Source organism: Bufo gargarizans, chromosome 2 (assembly GCF_014858855.1).
Source record: "Bufo gargarizans isolate SCDJY-AF-19 chromosome 2, ASM1485885v1, whole genome shotgun sequence".
Lineage (NCBI taxonomy): Eukaryota > Metazoa > Chordata > Amphibia > Anura > Bufonidae > Bufo > Bufo gargarizans.
This window is the reverse complement of record NC_058081.1, coordinates 483786720-483808434: the sequence shown is the minus strand read 5'-3', so window position 1 is coordinate 483808434 and position 21715 is coordinate 483786720. Positions and strand designations below refer to the sequence as shown.

The 21715-nt window shown below is 45.2% G+C and overlaps 2 protein-coding genes across 3 annotated transcripts in view; one reads left to right on the top strand and one right to left on the bottom strand.

Annotated features, from left to right (window-relative positions):
- Positions 1–21715, bottom strand: part of LOC122926067 (mucin-12-like) — a 62356-nt gene that overhangs the window by 38425 nt on the left and 2216 nt on the right. The window lies entirely within an intron of this gene.
- The window catches only part of LOC122928380 (peroxisome proliferator-activated receptor alpha), a 51866-nt gene continuing 41673 nt past the window's right edge, over positions 11523–21715 (top strand). Inside the window, exon 1 of one of the 2 annotated variants that reach the window (XM_044281158.1) lies at positions 11523–11713. The gene's annotated coding sequence lies outside the window, so the exon portion shown is untranslated. The remainder of the gene's footprint in view (positions 11714–21715) is intronic. The other variant, XM_044281160.1, reaches the window with a different exon arrangement.

The window sequence follows — 21715 nt, the reverse complement described above, 5'->3', positions numbered from 1 at the left end:
ATATGAGACTTTGTAAGGAAAAAAGAGAAAAAAAAAAAAATCATCATTTTCCGCTAACTTGTGACAAAAAATAAAAAATTCTAGGAACTCGCAGTGCCCCTCACGGAATACCTTGGGGTGTCTTCTTTCCAAAATGGGGTCACTTGTGGCGTAGTTATACTGCCCTGGCAATTTAGGGGCCCAAATGTGTGAGAAGAACTTTGCAATCAAAATGTGTAAAAAATGCCCTGCAAAATCCGAAAGGTGCACTTTGGAATATGTGCCCCTTTGCCCACCTTGGCAGCAAAAAAGTGTGACACATCTGGTATCGCCGTACTCAGGAGAAGTTGGGCAATGTGTTTTGGGGTGTCATTTTACATATACCCATGCTGGGTGAGAAAAATATCTTGGTCAAATGCCAACTTTGTATAAAAAAATGGGAAAAGTTGTCTTTTGCCAAGATATTTCTCTCACCCAGCATGGGTATATGTAAAATGACACCCCAAAACACATTCCCCAACTTCTCCTGAGTACGGCGATACCACATGTGTGACACTTTTTTGCTGCCAAGGTGGGCAAAGGGGCGCATATTCCAAAGTGCACCTTTCGGATTTCACCGGTCATTTCTTACACATTTTGATTGCAAAGTTCTTCTCACACATTTGGGCCCCTAAATTGCCAGGGCAGTATAACTACGCCACAAGTGACCCCATTTTGGAAAGAAGACACCCCAAGGTATTCTGTGAGGGGCATGGTGAGTTCCTAGAATTTTTTATTTTTTGTCGCAAGTTAGTGGAATATGAGACTTTGTAAGAAAAAAAATAAAATAAAAAATCATCATCATTTTCCGCTAACTTGTGACAAAAAATAAAAAGTTCTATGAACTCACTATGCCCATCAGCGAATACCTTAGGGTGTCTACTTTCCGAAATGGGGTCATTTGTGGGGTTTTTCTACTGTTTGGGCATTGTAGAACCTCAGGAAACATGACAGGTGCTCAGAAAATCAGAGCCGTTTCAAAAAGCGGAAATTCACATTTTTGTACCATAGTTTGTAAATGCTATAACTTTTACCCAAACCATTTTTTTTTTGCCCAAACATTTTTTTTTTATCAAAGACATGTAGAACTATAAATTTAGCGAAAAATTTATATATGGATGTCGTTTTTTTTGCAAAATTTCACAGCTGAAAGTGAAAAATGTCATTTTTTTGCAAAAAAATCGTTACATTTTGATTAATAACAAAAAAAGTAAAAATGTCAGCAGCAATAAAATACCACCAAATGAAAGCTCCATTAGTGAGAAGAAAAGGAGGTAAAATTCATTTGGGTGGTAAGTTGCATGACCGAGCGATAAACGGTGAAAGTAGTGTAGTGCCGAAGTGTAAAAAGTGGCCTGGTCATGAAGGGGGTTTCACCTAGCGGGGCTGAAGTGGTTAAGCAGCCCTATCTGGGTCCACCATGCATCTTGCCGCATGGTGGTCCAGGAAGTTACTCCTCCTGTATTTGGTGTTGGTATGGAGTCCAGATTTGTTTGGGCTTCAGTGCTTTTTCACAGGATTCAGTGGTTGTGGTGCGGACGACTCGTTCCTTTTATTTATTACGGGCAGGTAAAGTGACGTTGTGGTCCCTGCGGTCTGTTGTCTTTCTGCCACAGGACACTTACCTGTCGAGTTTGCCCTCTGCTTACTGTTTGCTCCTCTCCATGCTGTTAGGCCTGCAGACTCCTGGTCTTCCGTGTCTTTGAAGAACAGGTCTTCTCTGGCCCTGACCTTACTACCAGGGATCATCAAGGTTAGTAGGGCTCTAGGTTTTCTGAGAATGAGCCGCCCTACCTTGTAAGTCCGCTTATGCAGTTAGCAGTCAGGGGGAGGAATAGGGATGTGCTAGGAGGTTTTTCCGCTCCCTTATCCTTGGTTTTAGACCTGGTGGCATTCCTTTCTTCCCTGACATTGTACGATGGGGGTTTCCCCCACTCCCCACCGTGACAGTTTGCAGGGCTGGCGCTTCCATATAGGCATGGGGGGGGGGGGGCAATTGCCCCCAGGCCCCCAAGCCCACCACCCGACACCTGCCCGCAACTAACGGCAGGTCACAGGGACATGAGCGCTTCCATTGTGGAAGTGTTCATTTCCATAGTCATCTGTATCGCGGTCCTCAGGACAGCAATACAGATGGTTGTGCTGTGGGGCGGTAAGTACAGATGGCTGTTTGATGGAGGTAAGTATAAGTGTTTTGTTTTTATACCGGACAATCTGTTACTGCCACATGGGGGGAGCGGGAGGCACTTGATACTGGCACGTAGGGGGTTTGGCACTTGATACTGGCACATGGGGGTGGGGGGTTTGGCACTTGATACTGGAACATGAGGGGGAGGTTGGCACTTGTTAATAGTACATGGGGGGCATGGAGAGGCACTTGTTACTGGTACATGGTGGGGAGAGAGGCACTTGTTACTGGCACATGGGGGGTGGAAGAGAGGCACTTGATACTGGAAAAATATTATGGGGCACTGTGGGGGCTTCTACTAAGGCCATAAAGAAGGGTATTTTATATGGGGGGCTCTGTGTGGTACTAGTATTATCTGTTTCTGCAGTATAGTATTGGGGAGCACAGTGGCACAGTATTGCGGGTAGTAGGATGATTTGTCCAGAAGATGGGAGGATGATGGAAAAGTAGTAAAGTAGTAGTAGTAAAGTAGTAAACTAAGATTTTTTTTATTTATTTTTTGTTGTCAGACGGAGAATGGTGACAAAATGGTGGTCTGGTCTGAAAGGAGAAGACGAGGACAGAGAACATCAAAGGAGACGTTGCTGGATTTAAAGAGGCTCTGTAGTGACATTAAAGTCAGCAAGTGTCATGTGGGGGGGCCCTTATTGTTTTTTGACCCAGGGCCTAGAACCAGCCCTGACAGTTTATCACCACGTTCGTAACAACCTGATCTATGAAAGGGTCATGTTACTTTTCCCGCATGGTGAACGCCATAAAAAAAAAAAAAAGATAACTTCAAAACGCTTTGACTTATCCAGGCCATTCTGAGATTGTTTTTTTATCACAAAGTGTACTTCATGACACTGGTAAAATGAAGTTAAAAAAAAATCATTTTTATTTATAAAAATTTACCCAAAATTTGTTAAAAGTTTAAATTTCTCTACTTCTATAATACATAGTAATACCTCCAAAAATAGTTATTACTTTACATTCCCCATATGTCTACTTCATGTTTGGATCATTTTGCGAATTATATTTTATTTTTTGGGGATGTTACAAGGCTTAGAAGTTTAGAAGCAAATCTTGAAATTTTCAAAAACCCAATTTTTAGGGACCACTACAGGTCTGAAGTCACTTTGCGAGGCTTACATAATAGAAACCACCCAAAAATTACCCCATTCTACAAACTACACCCCTCAAGGTATTCAAAACTGATTTTCAAACTTTGTTAACCCTTTAGGTGTTCCACAAGAGTTAATGGCAAATGGTGTTAAAATTTCAGAATTTTTTGGCAAAATTTCCATTTTAATCCATTTTTTAAGTGGAGGTAGAGGGATGGCACTCAAAACATAAGTGATGTATGGAGGATAGGTAGATTCAAAGATTATTTATTAAATAATGGCTGGGTATGCCTGAATAAAAATAGTATCATAAAGTGTATCGCCAAATAGATGTGAACAATTTCATAAGGCAGATCGCTATCGACACACATCTATATGAAATTGTTCACTGCCTTATGAAATTGTTCACATCTATTTGGCGACACACTTTATGATACTATTTTTATTCAGGCATACCCAGCCATTGTTTTTTAGGCACATCCAGCCATTATTTAATAAATAATCTTTGAATCTACCTATCCTCCATACATCACTTATGTTTTGAGTGCCATCCCTCTACCTCCACTTACTCCTCCTCCATTACAAGCGTTGGGTACGCTTTGTTTGGATTGAGCACCATATTCCACCCCTTGGAGTTATAGTGAGCCGCCTCTTACCTATATGTAATCCATTTTTTCCAGTAACAAAGCAAGGGTTAACAGCCAAACAAAATGCTATATTTATTGCCCCGATTCTGTAGTTTGCAGAAACACCCCATATGTGGCCGTAAACTACTGTACAGGCACACAGTAGGGCATAGAGGGAAAGGTGCGCCGTATGGTTTTTAGAAGGCAGATTTTGCTGGACTGGTTTTTTTGACACCATGTCCCATTTGAGCCCCCCTGATGCACCCCTAGAGTAGAAACTCCCAAAAAGTGATCCCATTTTAGAAACTCCGGGATAGGGTGGCAGTTTTGTTGGTACTAGTTTAGGGTACATATGATTTTTGGTTGCTCTATATTACACTTTTTGTGAGGCAAGAGAACAAGAAATAGCTTTTTTGGCACCATTTTTTTTTTTTTTTGTTATTTACAACATTCATCTAACAGGTTAGATCATATGGTATTTTTATAGAGCAGGTTGTCACGGACGCGGCGATACCTAATATGTATACAATTTTTTTTATTTATGTAAGTTTTACACAATGATTTCATTTTTAAAACAAAAAAATCATGTTTTAGTGTCTCCATAGTCTGAGAGCCATAGTTTTTTCAGTTTTTGGGCGATTACCTTGGGTAGGGTCTCATTTTTTGTGGGATGAGATGGCGGTTTGATTGGCACTATTTTGGCATGCATACGACTTTTTGATCGCTTGCTATTACACTTTTTGTGACGTAAGATGACAAAAAATGGCTTTTTTTACACAGTTATATTTTTTTTTTACGGTGGTCATCTGAAGGGTTAGGTCATGTGATATTTTTATAGAGCCGGTCGATACAGATGCGGCGATATCGAATATGTATACTTTTTTTTTTTATTTATGTAAGTTTTACACAATGATTTAATTTTTGAAGTCTAAGCCATAGTTTTTTCATAGTTTTGGGCAATTATCTTGGGTAGGGTATGATTTTTGCAGGATGAGATGACGGTTTGATTGGTACTATTTTGGCATACATGCGACTTTTTTGATCACTTTTATTACCTTTTTGGGGAAGTAAGGTGGGCAAAATTTCAATTTTCTTATAGTTTTTATTTTTATGGCGTTCACCGTGCGGGGAAAGTAACATGACCGTTTTATAGATCAGGTCGTTGCGGACGCGGCGATACCTAATATGTGTAGTGTATTTTTTTTATTTTATTCAGTGATAAATGTGTTTATTTAATTTTTACTTTTTTTTACCCCAGACCCACTTGGTTCTTGAAGATCCAGTGGGTCTGATGTCTGTATAATACAGTACACTATATAGTGTACTGCACTGTATTTCACTTACACTTTGTCTGAACAGATCTATGCCTTTAGCACAGATCTGTTCAGCACCATGTACAGCAGGATGCCTGAGAAGGCGTCCTGTTGCCATGGGAACCTTCCCCGTCTGCTCAGTTGTGGCCACTTCGCTGGGCGGCGGCTACAACTCTCCCCAGTCAAGATCCTGCGCATGGCCAATTGAATCCTCTGGGCATCGTCCTCGTCTAATCTTCTGCGCTTGTGCCCGGCCGGGGTTACATCGCGCCTGCGTACAGACCCAGCCTGCGTCTTCGAGGCCGCTGCAGCCTCTGCTTAGTGCGCCGGGCACTGTTCAGAGCAGCGCTTCAGAGCGCTGCTCACTTACATCTCGCAGGATCTTGACTGGGGAGAGTTGTAGCCGCCGCCCAGCGAAGTGAATATTGATGAGCTGGGCGGGGCTTCAGAACGGCAGTTGGGAGCGGCTGGCTGGGCGCAATTTGAGATGAAACGCCGCCCCTTGGGCAGATTGGTGATGAGACAAGCAGGTTATAAAACTTTAGTTTTCGGTATTTATAAGGTGGACAGGGGGGATACTTATATGATTTTAATACACTTTAGAAGACCTGTACTGTCATATATATAGCTAAATATGCTGATTTGGCCTGTCAGTGTCCCTTTAAGAGACTTGATCTTTTGATCGCTTGTATTATACACTGTAATACTTCTGTAGTGTATAGGCAGGGTGTAATGACTTCAAGAGGACCTGTCACCGAAAAATAAAATGCAATCTCAAAGCACCATGTTGGGCTACTTTCACACTCGCGTTTTGTGCGGATCCGTCATGGACGAATCTGTTCAGATAATACAACTGCATGCATCCGTTCAGAACGGATTTGTTTGTATTATCTGTAACACAGCCAAGACAACACCATTGAAAGTCAACGGAGGACGGATCCGTTTTCTATTGTGCCAGATTGTGTTTGGCTCAGTTTCATCAGACGGACACCAAAACGCTGCAAGCAGTGTTTTGGTGTCCGCCTCCAGAGCGGAATGGTGACTGATCAGGGGGCAAACTGATGCATTCTGAGTGGATCTGCATCCATTTAGAATGCATTAGGGCAAAACTGATCCGTTTTGGACCGCTTGTGAGAGCCCTGAACGGATCCCACAAGCGGAAAGCCAAAACGCCAGTGTGAAATTAGCCTTACAGAAGGAGAAGCTGAGCGGATGATGCATATTTTTGTGGGAAAAGATTCAGTAAAACGTGAAATTTATACATTTATATCTCTGCTTTTTCTACCTTTTGTGAACAGCATCGGTACAGGAGGGAGGTGTTATCAGCTATCTCTCTATGTACCCAATGCCATCAATCACTGATAACACCTAAAGCCCCTCCAACACGCCCCACACTACCCTATGCCACTAGGAGCAGAATCGCCCCTTCACTTAAGGCGACTTTGACACTCGTGTTTGGTGTGCATCCGTCATGGATCTGCACAAATGGATCCGCACCGATAATACAACCGGATCTGAACGGATCCATCATGAACACCATTGAAAGTCATATCACTTTTTGAAGAAGCTAGGACAGGTCCTCCAGGTTAGGCTACTTTCACACTCGCTTTTTGGGCGGATCCGTCACAATAATACAAACCGCATGCATCCGTCATGAATGGATCCGTTTGTATTATCTGTAACATAGCCAAGACGGATTCGTCATAAACTCCATTGAAAGTCAATGGGGGACGGATCCGTTTTCTATTGTGCCAAATTGTGTCATAGAAAACGGATCCGTCCCCATTGACTTACATTGTGTGTCAGGACAGATCCATTTGGCTCAGTTTCATCAGAAGGACGCTGCAAGCAGCGTTTTGGTGTCCGCCTCCAAAGCGGAATGGAGACTGAACTGATGTATTCTGATTGGATCCTTTTCCATCCAGAATGCATTAGAACGTAAACTGATCCATTTTGGACCGCTTGTGAGAGCCCTGAATTGATCTCACAAACGGAAAGCCAAAACGCCAGTGTGAAAGTACCATATGACACAAAAGGGGGTCAACTGTTGTCCCCTAAGTCTCTTAAAGGGGTTTTCTGGGATTCGGATATTGATGACCTACCCTCAGGATTAGCAGCGCGTTCCGATGACTGCTATGGCCTCCTCGCAGCTCATAAAGCACTGTGCAGCCCATTGAATAGTGGCTTTGCCTCATATTGCACCTCTGCCCCATTCACCTGAATTTAATTTGTCAACATTTTTAAGATCTCTGCTTGCTTTCTGTGACTGGGGACATGTTTGTTTACATTCAAAGCCCCCCAAAAAATGCCCTGATCACATCTAAACTGACACAGATGAAGAGGAGTGTATTAAAGGGGCTGTACAAGTTGAGGGGGAGTTGGTAGACCTGTGAAGTTTAGTTACCTGCTTCCCAGCGCTGGCCCCCGCTCCTTCTCTTCCACTGTGCTCCCTTGTTTTAAACATCCGGTCTGACGCCACCTGCAGTCAATCATCGGCCGTGGCGGTACCGTCCGTGTGACACAATTGGCTCCAGGCACCATCAAACCAGATGCTTACAGTGAGCAGGGGCAGATTGGCCATGGACCCTAGAGGGACATTTCCTGATGCCTAGAGGGCCACCCAAGCACTCCTCATGTTGGCCAGCCAGGTACATAACAATCTGATGCTCTCAGCATTAATGCTAAGAGTATCAGGTACTTATACACCTAACCAGTGGCCGCTCTCCTGAACTCAGCTGTACCACCGTCCTCAGGATGGAGATACAGTTGAATAACGCGGCAAGGACGGCAGTATTATGTGCTGCACTGTGGTATTTGGTTCTACAAGGGTGGTATTGCTGCCCCTCTACGTCTGATGTCCCACCTACATGTGTTGCCCTGCCTTCAGTTAGTTTGAACCTGCCTACATGGGGCCACTTTTAGGGCTCATGCACACAAATGTGCTGTTTTTTGCGGTCCGCAAAAAAAAAACCAGAAGCCGCCCGTGTGCCTTCCACAATTTGCGGAACGGAACAGGAGGCCCATTATAGAAATGCCTATTCTTGGCCGCAAAACGGACAAGAATAGGACAGGTCTCATAATTTTTGTGGGGTCACGGAACGGAGCAACGGATGCGGACAGCACACAGAGTGCTGTCTGCATCTTTTGCGCACCCATTGAAATGAATGGTTCCGTATACGGAACGCAAAAAACGTTTGTGTGTATGAGCCCTTAGTTTTTTAAGTTCCCAGTCCACCGATGACAGTGAGGGAGCATAGAGGAGCATCGCAGGCCTGAAGGAGGAGCGGGAGCAGATAAGTAAGCTTCCTAGTACAGCTCCAGCAAAGTGTGAGGGGGGTGGGCGTGGAGGTTCCAAAAAAGCCTCCATTCTTACACAACCCTGTTAAGCTGGACATACACATTAGATAGAGTTGAACAAACATCTGGTGAACGTTCATTTAGCAGACACGGCCATTAACATTTTAGCCGTTACAGTTGATCAAACTGCCTATAAATGTTCAATGACACTGGGAGAGGTAGGAAAGATCTTCTCTGAAATTGTCCATTTAACCAACTAGACCAGACCTCCCAAGTGTCCCTCTTTTGGAGGGACAGTCCCTCTTTTTGACCTGAGGTATAGATTTGCATTATCACATGTACAATACTGGTCCAGAAAGTGTTTTGATGGCTCCTATCTGTATATTAGACCCCGCCTTCTATATTACGTGGCCTTTAGACATTTCTATATTCAGATAATTTTGACCTATTATATAAAAGTAAACTATCGTAAAAAGTGTAAAAATATGCAGGAAAAATTGACCTTACACACACAAGGAACCATAAGGGTAAATGCACCAGTTGAGGATTTATGTGCAGACAATCTGCAGGTATTCGCAGGAAACTCCGTGCGGTCAATCCGCATCAATTGGTGCCGATTTGCATGCAGACTTTCCTCCCTCCATCGACATCAATGGAGAAAATCCGGTCAGGAAAAATAAAAAATAAATTGACATCTTGCGGATTAAAAAATCTGTACCGTACCTCAAAATCTGCATCGTGTGCATGAGGATTTCAAATTCTCATAGAATACAACATACATGACCTACGGTGCGGATTTTCCGCACGTTATCCTGATCGTGTGCATTTAGCCTTAGGCCCCTTTCACACGGGCGAGTTTTCCCTGCGGGTGCGATGCGTGCGGTGAACGCATTGCACCCGCACTGAATCCTGAACCATTCATTTCTATGGGGCTGTGCACATGAGCGGTGATTTTCACGCATCACTTGTGCATTGAGTGAAAATCGCAGCATGCTCTATATTGTGCGATTTTCACGCGACGCAGGCCCCATAGAAGTGAATGGGGTGCGTTAAAATCGCATAGTATCCGCAAGCAAGTGCGGATGCGGTGCGATTTTCACGCACGGTTGCTAGGAGATGATAGGGATGGAGACCCGATCATTATTATTTTCCCTTATAACATGGTTATAAAGGAAAATAATAGCATTCTGAATACAGAATGCATAGTAAAACAGCGCTGATCGCGAAGCCCGGCATCTCCTTCTGTATCCTTTGTTGAGCAGGACCTGGGGTGAGCATTAAATACAGGTAAAGGACCTTTGATGACGTCAGATCACATGCTCCATCACCACGGTGATGGACCATGTGATTGGAGCATGTGATCTGACATCACCGGAACTACGCGATCAAGAGGATAAGGTGAGTTAACTTTTTTATTTTTTTTAACCCCTCCAGCACTATTATACTAAGCATTCTGTATTCAGAATGCTATTATTTTCCCTTATAACCATGTTATAAGGGAAAATAATACAATCTTCAGAACATCAATCCCAAGCCCGAACTTCTGTGAAGAAGTTCGGGTTTGGGTACCAAACATGCGCGATTTTTCTCACGCGAGTGCAAAACGTATTACAATGTTTTGCAATCGCGCATTTTCCCGCAACGCACCCGCCTCTTATCCAAGCAAAAAAACTGACGCCCGTGTGAAAGAGGCCTTAGTGTCCCCTTTTGACTGTCCAGAAATTTGGGAGATGTGCTTTAGGGCTCATGCACACGACTGCGCAAAACACAGGTGCCGCCTGCGTGTGTTCCACAATTTGCGGAACGGGCCGCCCATAATAGAAATCCCTACTCTTGTCCCCAAAACATTCAATAGAACATGTTCCTTTTTTTTTTGCCGGGTCCATGGAATGGAGCAACGGATGGGGGCAGCATACGGAGGGCTGTCCGCATTTTTTGTGGCCCCTTTGAAGTGCCTTATTCTTTTTCGGTATTGAAATCCGGTAAAGGGTCTCAATACCTAAAAAAAACACATCAGTTTTGTCCTAATGCATTCTGAATGGAAAGCAATCTGTTCAGTATGCATCAGGAAGTCTTCAGTTCTATCCCTTGTACGGTATTTCTTCCGACCAAAATCCCAGAACAATACCGCACGGCATTGATTTCCATAAAGATGTATTAATGCCGGATCTGGTACCAAGTGTTTCGGAAATTGCCACATCACCGGATCCGGTTTTCCGATCTGCGCATGCGCCTGTACATAGGCGGAGCTGGTTTCGCTTTTTAACTTTGCAATATCGGATCCGTTATTCCTAATGATACCAGATCTAGATACGGATACAGAAAAAAGGACATCAGTTTGCCGGATCCGCTACCGGGCACAGGAGCCTGAGGGGCCCAAAGACCCTTGTGCCACATAAGACACTGGCATTATAGAAAGTGCATGCTGGTCAATTTACACCTCTGGCTGGAGGGAAGGGGTTAGGTCAAGAATTTGGCATGAGGGAGGGGGGTGCGCTTTCAATGTTTGCATCAGGCAGCAGGAAGGCTATGTGCTCCCCTACCCCTTTCCAACAAGCACTGAGGGAAGGGGGCCCAAGCTGAACTCTTGCACCAGGGCCCATGAGCATTTAGCCACGCCCCTGAATACTAGTATTGCCAAAATGGAGTTAAGCTCCTCCCTGCCCATGAGCACACCGCATATACAGAGGCTTCCTGTATAGGAACCCCCGGCCAACAATCAGAGATCAGTCACCGACGGCGGCAGAAAATGTCATCTTTCCCCCGAGACAGTAAGCTCTATGGCGCCCTCTATGCACGAAGCAGGCAGTGACAGCGCCCCCAGCGCATAATAAAGTTTCCGGGCTGAGCCCCGCCCACTCCTCTCACGTGACCGTGATGTTAGCGGAACGCTGTAGTTACTGGTTACCATGTCGCTGTCGCCTCCTTCTACTGGAGGAGCCAATGGCCGTGCCCGGACAGAGAGGTGTGTGAGGGAGACAGGAGTCGTCCTCCTCCTCACACGGGCGTCACGTCCGGCCCTGTCACAGGACAGAACCAACAAGGACGAGCTGGGGAGTCTGGGACCCCAAATACAGGGCAGGACACCTGCACCCCAAGACGTGTAACCGGGGTGTGACAGCGCCACCTGCAGCCCGGGGGGACCCCAGTATTGAAAGGGGGAGAGAGGTCAGTGCTTACAGTTCTTTGCAGCCAGTCTATTAACCCGTACCCTTCCAGCAAATACTCCAGAGCTATTGACAGCCTGATAACTACGACCCCGACACTATTAACCCCTACCCTGCCGGCACTTATACACTAATACTAGTAACCCCTACCGTGCCGGCACTGATACCATAATACTAGCCTCTACCCTGCCAGCGCTGATACACTAACACTATTAACCCCTGATACCCTAACACTAGTAACCCCTACCCTGCCAGGACTGATACACTAACACTAGTAACCCCTAGCCTGCCAGCACTGATACACTAACCCTAGTAACCCCTGATACCCTAACACTAGTAACCCCTACCCTGCCAGCACTGATACACTAACACTATTAACCCCTTCCCTGCCAGCATTGATACACTAACACTAGTAACCCTACCCTGCCAGCACCGATACACTATTAACCCCTACCGTGCAGGCCCTGATACACTAACACTAGTAGCCCCTACCCTGTCAGCACTGATACACTAACACTAGTAACCCCTACCCCACCAGCACTGATAGCCTAACACTATTAACCCCTACTGTGCCGGCCCTGATACACTTACAATAGTAACCCCTACTCTGCCAGAACAGGTATGCTAAATGACCCTTACCCTGTCAGCACTGAAACACTAACATTATTAACCCCTACCCGGCCAGCATTGATACACTAACACTAGTAACCCTACCCTGCCAGCACCGATACACTATTAACCCCTACCGTGCAGGCCCTGATACACTAACACTAGTAGCCCCTACCCTGTCAGCACTGATACACTAACACTAGTAACCCCTACCCTGCCAGCACTGATACACTAACACTAGTAACCCCTACCCCACCAGCACTGATAGCCTAACACTATTAACCCCTACTGTGCCGGCCCTGATACACTTACACTAGTAACCCCTACTCTGCCAGAACAGGTATGCTAAATGACCCTTACCCTGTCAGCACTGAAACACTAACATTATTAACCCCTACCCGGCCAGCACTGATACACTAACACTTAGCTAGTACCATGCGACTGGTGACAGCATAACACTATTAACCCCTACTTTGCCAGTATACACTTATGCTATTAACCCCTACCCTGCCAGAACTGATATACTCACACTGTTAGCCTAACTATTAACCCCTACAATGCGGCCAGTGATAGCTTAATACTATTAACCCCTACCCTTCCAGCACTGATAGCCTAACACTATTAACCCCTACAATGTTGCCACTGATAGCTTAATTCTATTAACCCCTACTATTTCAGAGCTGATAGCCTAGCACTGTTAACCCCTACCATGCCAGCACTGAATTGCAGGTGATTAGATATTGGATTGTGGTGATAAAGCCCCTTGTTTTTGGCATGAAAAATGTGCATGCTTTATGAAGTAATACCAGCCCTGAACCTGCAGGGGTCAATGGAAACAAATCCGGGACCCCCTGCAGTATTCGGGTATTACGTAGAAGCCTAATACTGAATCCCATAGAACCCTTTTCGATTGCTCCAGGAATCTTCACCGGATACAAGCCTGACAGCTGAATACATTGTTACATCTTTATAATATTATAATATGACAGTAGTGGAGGTCTGACCTCTAAAAGCCACATGGGGCCCTCCATGGTCTGCGCAAGGAACCCCAACCCAGTCGCACACAAGTTCTTTACTAGCCCTGCGACCCCTTCGCTCTGGTGGTCAGTGAGATTTTACATACAGGTGAAACTCGGAAAATTAGAATATCGTGCAAAGTTCATGTATCTCAGTAATGCAACTTAAAAGGTGAAACTAACATAAGAGACTCATTACATGCAAAGCGAGATATTTCAAGCCTTTATTTGTTATAATGTGGATGATTATGGCTTACTTCTTATGAAACCCCAAAGTCACAATTTAGAGGTACCCTTTGCTCAGGGGGTATGGATTAATTAGCTGACTAGAGTGTGTCACTTTGAGCCTAGAATATTGAACCTTTTCACAATATATTAATTTTAAGCTGCATTAAAGCAATTCCTTTTAAGCTGCATTACTGAAATAAATGGACTTTGCACGATATTCAAATTTTTCGAGCTTCACCTGTAAGTGATATAACTTATACTGGGGTAATATTATACATAATGTGAGTTCAGTGCTTATCAGACCATAGGGTCCTCCATAAAGTGCCGTGCTCAGGAATAAGTTATCAGCCCTTCGGACCCTCCCAAGCCTGTGTACACAGTGTGACTGCTGGTCTAATCTTACATCCCCCAACCCTGCCCTCCTCACCACTAGGACCTGAAGGACAGGAAAAGCCTCTAAAACGGCGGCTTGTTTTCTAGGTGGGAGGAGGATGGGGAAAAACTGTAGGCAAAGCCTATTATGAGAGCGCCATATATCCGTATAACCACCAAAGGGGAGCTCAGGGAACCTGCAAGGAATTCTGCGCTAAAGCGGTTTTCTGGGATATTGATGGTCTATGCACATGATAGGCCTTCAATATCAGATTTTCAGAGGGTTCAGCACTACGGATGAGCGAACTTGTGTTTTCAAGTTCGGCATACGGGGTTCAGGTTCGGGTTATCTAAGGGCTACTTTCTCACTGACGTTTTGGTTATCCGTTTGTGAGATCCATCAGTTAAGTCTCCATTCCGCTTTGGTGTCCGTCTGATGAAAATGAGCCAAACGGATCCGTCCTGGCACACAATGTAAGTCTATGGGGACGGATCCGTTTTCACTGATACAATCTGGCACAATAGAAAACGGATCCATCCTCCATTGACTTTCAATGGTGTTCAAGACTGATCTGTCTTGGCTATGTTACAGATAATACAAACGGATCCGTTCTGAACGGATACAGACGGTTGTATTATCTGAACGGATACATCTGTGCAGATCCGCACCAAACGCGAGAGTGAAAGTAGCCTAAGAATTCCGTTATGGATTCCGCTACTACGGACCATAAGTTATGTTCTGTGGTGGCAGAATCCATGGCGGAATTCTTAAATAACCCGAACCTTGTACGCCGAACGTGAAAACACAAGTTCGCTCATCCCCATTCAGTACCCCTTCTGATCAGCTGTTCTGGAGTAGCTGGGGCCCAGTACTACACAGCGCCATCCATTGTGTAGTGGATGGAGCTGGTTACTGCAGCACTGATCCTATTGAAGTAAATGCTGCAGTAACCAGCTCTGATTCCTATTTCCAGCACCGTAGGTACTCCCAAATACCTTATCGACGGGGGTGCCGGACCCCTGCCATTCTGATATTGATGGCTGAACACTTCCTGCCTGTTTCTCCTATAGGCAGTAGCTGATTGTTGGTGGTCTGAGCACATCTAAGTCTGTACGACTGCAATGATGTGGAACCATTTTAATGTGCTATTAACTGTTGATGGATCAAACAATGATTAGTGGGGTTCGGGATCCTAAGACCCCCTCCAAAGCTGAAAATGGTTGGTTTTGACCCTATGAATGCTACTGCTCGCTCCATTGAGGCTAAACCAGCTCTTTCTCCCCAACGAGCGCTTCTGTCAATTGCTCAGACCTGTTTTGTGGAGCTTCCACTTTAGAGGACGCCGGTCTATGATGTCCCCTGCATTGTCTGAGGACGCGCCTCCGTTATGACCAGATGTGCATCCTCCAAACTGAAATCTGCTGTAGATGGTAGAAAACTCGCTCGCTAGAAGTTATGGATGAATCGCTATTAGCCTTCAGTAAGTCCTCTTTCACACGGGCGAGTTTTCCGCGCAGATGCAAAGCTTTAGGTGAACGCATTGCACCCGCACTGAATCCTGACTCATTCATTTCAATGGAGCTGTGTACATGAGCGATGTTTTTTACTTGTGCGTTGCATGAAAATCGCAGCATGTTCTATATTCTGCGTTTTTCACGCAATGCAGGCCCCATAGAAATGCGTGAAAATCGCGATATGATTTTCACGGATGGTTACTAAGGAGACGAGGGATGAGCGACCCAGGTCCCCATTTACCTTATTATTTTCCATTATAACATGGTTATAAAGGAAAATAATATCATTCTTTAATACAGAATGCTTAGTAGAAGGTCAATTGAGGGTTAAAAAATAATAAAAACATAACTCACCTCATCCACTTGATCGCGCAGCCAGAATCCTCTTCTTTCTTCTTCTTGAAGGACCTGCAAAAGGACCTTCGCTGATGTCATCGCGCTCACCACGTGGTTCTAGAAGAAATAATAAATGAACGGCACAACGTAGAGCCATCAGAATAGAGGCTCCAGAATAGTTATTACATGGGAAATGCATGGAGCTAATAAAACAGACATGTCAGGAGCGGTGAAAGGTCCTCTTTGAATCGAAAAGGAACAAACCGGATCCGGCATTATAGTATCATTGTCAATGGGTACTGAAAAAAACGGATCCAGCACCATTGACCTGCATTGATTTTCATGCCAGATCCAGTTTCTTCCGTTTCGCAGACTGGACATAAAACAGCAGATTGCTGCGGTTTTGTGTCTAGTCACAAAACGCAATAAAACGGAACTGATGCATCCTGATCAGTTTTGTCCCCATTTAATTCCCGTTTTGAGAGATCCTGTACCGGATCTCAAACCCAGAAAGCCCAAAACACTGATGTGAAAGTAGCCTTAAAAGAAGATGAATTTGCTGGGTCTGCTTGCCGCGCACCTTTCTCGGAAAAGTGGTGATGGCAGGGTTGAAATTGAATCACTTATTGATTAGTTGCTTCATTCTGGAGAAAAAATACTTTCAATTCATATGCAAATGAGCAAATAAGTGCACCCACTGTGCACCCTTGTTCCGCCTGCGTCCTCTACCAAGCCTTCGCTCTACTTGGTTCCAGGTTCCTCCATAGTCATCTCATCCGGCTCTGTCAATCAAAGAGAGGGAGGGGCAGGCGGAGCGAAGGTGCACAGAGTGGCTCGGGCCTGCCCTTGGTGCACTTAACTGCTCATTTGCATCTAGGATAAATGTATTTTTTCTTTAGAATGAAGCATGAATCGCTAAGTGTCATTCCATAAAGCAGAACTATCCCTGCAAGGCATTAAAGGGGTTGTCCGTGATTTATCTTCTTTTTTTAAATTCCGCCCCCCCCCCCCCAGCAGAACCTGTAAAGGGAACCATACTTACCTGCTCCCCGCCGCATGGTTCATGGCTGTCTTCACTTCTGGTTCCTGCATGTAAACAGGGTGAAAAGAAATCCATTTTTCATTAGGTCTCAAGTTGATTCATAAAAATCATTGACCCCTGGGTGAATGGGTGTCATTTACACAGCAGGCGGGCCAGATTCCTGTTGTATTTGTCTGGAGTCAGTATTGGGAGTGGTATTTACAGAATACAGACGTGTCACCCTGGTTGACTTTTATAATATCAGCTGTATGTCCTGGAAGCCATCAAGGGTATCCTGTCTTATAAGGTTCCGGGCCCTAAGGCCTTAAAGGGGATGTCCATTTTGAAAAATCTTGTTATGTTCGGCAGGCAGCCCAGAAACTATAATAATAGGTGGGGTGAGATGACGGGTGCTGGTAAAGCAGGGCAAACCCTTTCTAGATGATTATAGCTTAAGAATTGAAGCATTTAATGACAACCATTGGGTCTCCATGTAGCATCCTCCTGGCTGAGAGCCGATATAGCAGCAGGGTACTTATGGGGTCCTCCGACAGCAGACACTCCCTATATACCAGCCTGGTATAAAAGTGAGGGGTCCAGACACCTCCACTGACCTCAGCCAACGACTAAATATAAGTTCTTAAAGGGGTATTCTGCCCAGAAACATATAGCTTATCAGTGGATGTCCGACTGCTAGAACGTCTGCAATCTCTAGAAGGGGGGCTCTGGTTATCTTCTTTCCCCCAGCATCAGCTGTTGGAGTAGAGTTGGCACCCCCATACACATTAGATGATCTTCAGGTCCAGAAGAAATCAATAGGTTCGGACGGCGTTCGTGTTTGTGTGCTCCTTTACTAGTGACTTTTTTTTGGGGGAGGAGGAGGAGGAAAAAAGTTTTTTTTCCTTTCCAGTTGGACCCTCGTATTCATATTCACCAATAGGAAGAGTACTTAAAGGGATTCTCCAGCCTATTTATAAAATAATGATCTGTTTAAAGGGGTTGTCTGATCTTAGACACCGGTGGCATATCGCTAGGAGATGCAACCAATGTCAGAGGTGGGACCTGCACCTATCACCATAACAGGGACCATAACAGAGACCATAACCTCCCCCCCCTGAAAGTGAGCAGAGAGTAGCCGTGGATGTGCAGCCACCGTCCATTCATTTCTATGGGACTGACAAAAATAGCCAAGCTCTGGTTCGGCTGGCTCCAGCAGTCCCATAGAAGTGAATGGAGCGTTGGCACACTTGTGTGGTGCGCCCTCTATTCATATCTATGCTCGGCTACTTTCTCAACCCCTGGTAGAAATGAATGGAGAGCACGCTGCACATGCGTAATGAGCCCTCCTTCACTTTCGGGGACCCGTTCCAGAGATAGGTACAGGTCAATCAGATATTGGGGACATATCCTAATGATATGCCACCAATGTCTAAGATGAGACAACTGCTCCCCGTTCCCACTGCGTTCACACAGTCTGCGGTCTCTTCCACCCCCATCCGACCGGATGTGCACTTCTCTTTTACCATTCAACTTTATAGTATTAAATGCAACTGAACAGGAAAAGAAGCGCACACATCCGGTCAGTGCCCAGGCCGAGGAGCCCGCAGCCTGAGGGCAGCATCAGCACAATGACGGACTAGTAAGTATTAGGCCCCCTGCACACGAACGTGTGCTTCCCGTTGCCGTATTGCGGACCGCATTCTCGTGTCCGCAGTACACGGGTGCCGTTCCGTGGGCATTCCGCATCACAGATCACTTGAATCGGTCCGCAAATCCGGAGATGCGGAATGGTGCGGAACAGAACCCTACGGAAGCACTACGGAGTGTTTCCGTGGGGTTTCGTCCTGTACTTCCGTTCCGTAAAAAGATAGGATATGTTCTATCTTTTTGCGGAACGTCCGGATTGCGGACGCATTAAAGTGAATGGGTCCGCGATCCGCTGCGGTTGCCCCACGGACTGTGTTCGTGCATTGCGGCCCGCAGCACGACCAGAGGGTGCACGCGTTCGTGTGCAGGGGACTTTACCCTAACAATCTTCCTTCCACAGGGCATTTTATAAATAGGCCAGAGATCTCCTTTAAGTAAAAAGAAAACCCCTAAACTGGTGCGCCCCCGAGACTACATGTGACAGGGTAACGTCAAGGACAGACTTATGTCTTAAAAAATTCACTGTGCCATCTTTATTTCCAACATTCTGCACAAATTAATTTCTTAATATATCTTTCTAGCGGACTAGGCTCCTTTATACTGATACAGAGCTACGGCTCCCCTGCATGGACACAGAGCGTCATGATAGAATTCTGTCTTCCTGCAGCCACCACTAGGGGGAGCTTGTTACACCCCTGGTGTATAAATGCATGCAGTCATTTCTCCTATAGATACTGTCCTGCAGAATGTTATCACTTAAAGGGAAACTGTCAGGCTTCCCTAACCTAACCACAGACGCAGAAGTTTCCCGGTCCCCCCAGCTGTCAGGGCGTGCTGGGAGTTGTAGTTTCACAACAGCTAAATAGTTACAGGTGGAGACCATGTTAATAAATGGCCAGTTTGTCATATGCTCACCATATGGAGGCCATTTCTTATTACACAGGTCGGTCATAGTCCGGTCGTATGCAGGTCCCTGAGAGATTTTCCATCATGAATCCTTCCTGTCACATGTCGTGGTGTTGGCAGTGCCCGGCCTCATGCAGAGTTTCCACAGGCAGCTGATAGAAACATTCTGCACAGTGCGTCAGGCAGGAGATATTCCCGTTGTTGCTCCCTTCCTATTTAAGGTGTCCCATAGCGTTGCCCTTATACAGATGAGGCCGCATTTTATGAGCCCCATCCGAGGGCCCGACTCCTTCATTAGTATATGCACACAGAATTTGAAGGATCCGGGTGCAGATGCCCTTATTCGCTTCTTTTCATTGGGCCTTCATGTAGCTACCCCGTGATACAACTTACGTCCTCAGAGAATAGAACTATTTTGGAAAAATAAGAATTTTTGAGTCAAAATCCAGTAAACTTTTATAATGAAAGATATATATATATATATATATATATTTTTTTTTTGTATGAATAAAGCTTAAAGGGGTACTCCCAGATATTTCAAGTTATCCCATATCCACCCCATAGAGGATAAGGTTGAGATTGGTGGAGGTCTGAACACTGGGACCCCCACTGATCACTAGAATGGGGGCGCAAAAATAAACGGAACATCGGGTTGAGCCTGGGCGCTGTCGCTCCATTCATCTCTAGGGGACTGCCTGCAAGCGCTCCACTACTTCCAGCCCCCCTATGGAGATGGAAGATCACCAGATTAATGGGTGGCCATATTGGTTGGGCTCCCACCGATCTAATACTCATCCCCATTCTTTAGATAGGGGCCAACTTGAAATGGCTGGAATACCCCTAAAGCCTAGGGGGGTAAATTGTGATACCAGGAGTCAAGAAAGAATCTGTGTGATGGTGCGCCCCCCTCAGGCCACGCAGAGTGAATACGTTTTGCCTCTTTTTAATCATTGTATAATGAGAAGTTATTTAGCTTTCTATTATACTTTGTTTCTCGCCATTTTCTACGCTCCTGCTTGCTGTCACTGAACGGGAAGATTCTTGTTTATATTGGTGCAATATCTGTCCTAATACTTCTCACAGCTGAGAGTTTAGTACAGTTGTACCCAGTCTAGACAGTCCACTGTGATCTAAATAGAAATGATAAACTGACACATTGTAGCAAACAATGAGGACAGGAGACAGCTTTTTTCTGCTAATGTATTTTAGAGCATTTTGTAGCAAATAATCAACCGTTTTTTTTATACCCATTTTCAACCAAAAGATGTAAACATAAAAGTCCCAGCAATCGGAGATCTTGCAACTGATGAAAAAAACATAAAAACTAAGGGTGCTTTCACACTAGCGTTATACTTTTCCGGCATTGAGTCCTGTCACAGGGGCTAAATACCGGAAAAGAACTGATAAGTTTTATCCCCATCCGTTCAGGATGCATCAGGATGTCTTCAGTTCAGTCATTTTGCCTTTTCAGTACGGAGATAATACCGCTGCATGCTGCGTTTTTATCTCCGGCCAACATTCCAGAACACTTGCCGGAATGCCGCATTTTTTCCCAATAAAATGCATTAATGCCGGATCAGGCCCTGAGTATTCCGGCAAAACGGATCTGGCATTGCGGTCTGCGCATGCTCAGACCGCAAAAATGGATCCGGCATTTCATTGCATTTGTCAGGCGGATCAGGATCCTGATCCGTCTGACAAATGCCATCAGTTTGCATACGTTTTGACGGATCCGACTGCCTGCCGGATTCTCTTGCCGCAAGTGTGAAAGTACCCTAAGGCCTCATGCACACGACCGTGCCGTTTTTTTGCGGTCCGCAAAAAACGGAAGGCGCCCGTGTTGCCTTCCGCAAAACGGCGGCTCGGATGCAGACCCAAACAACGGTCGTGTCCAAACAACGGTCGTGTCGAGGCCTAAGAGGGAGATTTATCAGATTCCTCCTTTAATTTTTCAGAACTCTTTTGGAAACTGAAAGATGGAGTCTGATTGGTTGCTATGGGCAACTAAGCCAGTTCTACTTTACACCAGTTTTGATAAATCTCCCCCTAAATATATTAGAAAGAGGGAACCACCTCTATAGCAGCCATGTGCCCTAGTAAGACATAGGGGCACTGCTGATTGTTGGCTACAGTCGGACAATCCTCTGTGAGGTAAATTCTAACTGCACTGATACATAGAAACAAACTATCAGGAGAGATCTGTGCAGCTCAGCTGTTCACCTCACAGAGGATTGTCTAGACCGGATGCAATTTTCACAAACCCTCAGCTGTGAGAAGTGCTAGGTTTATACAACTCTCAGCTTCTGGGTGGAAACAAGAATGTTTCCATTAACTGACTGCAATCAAAAATCTT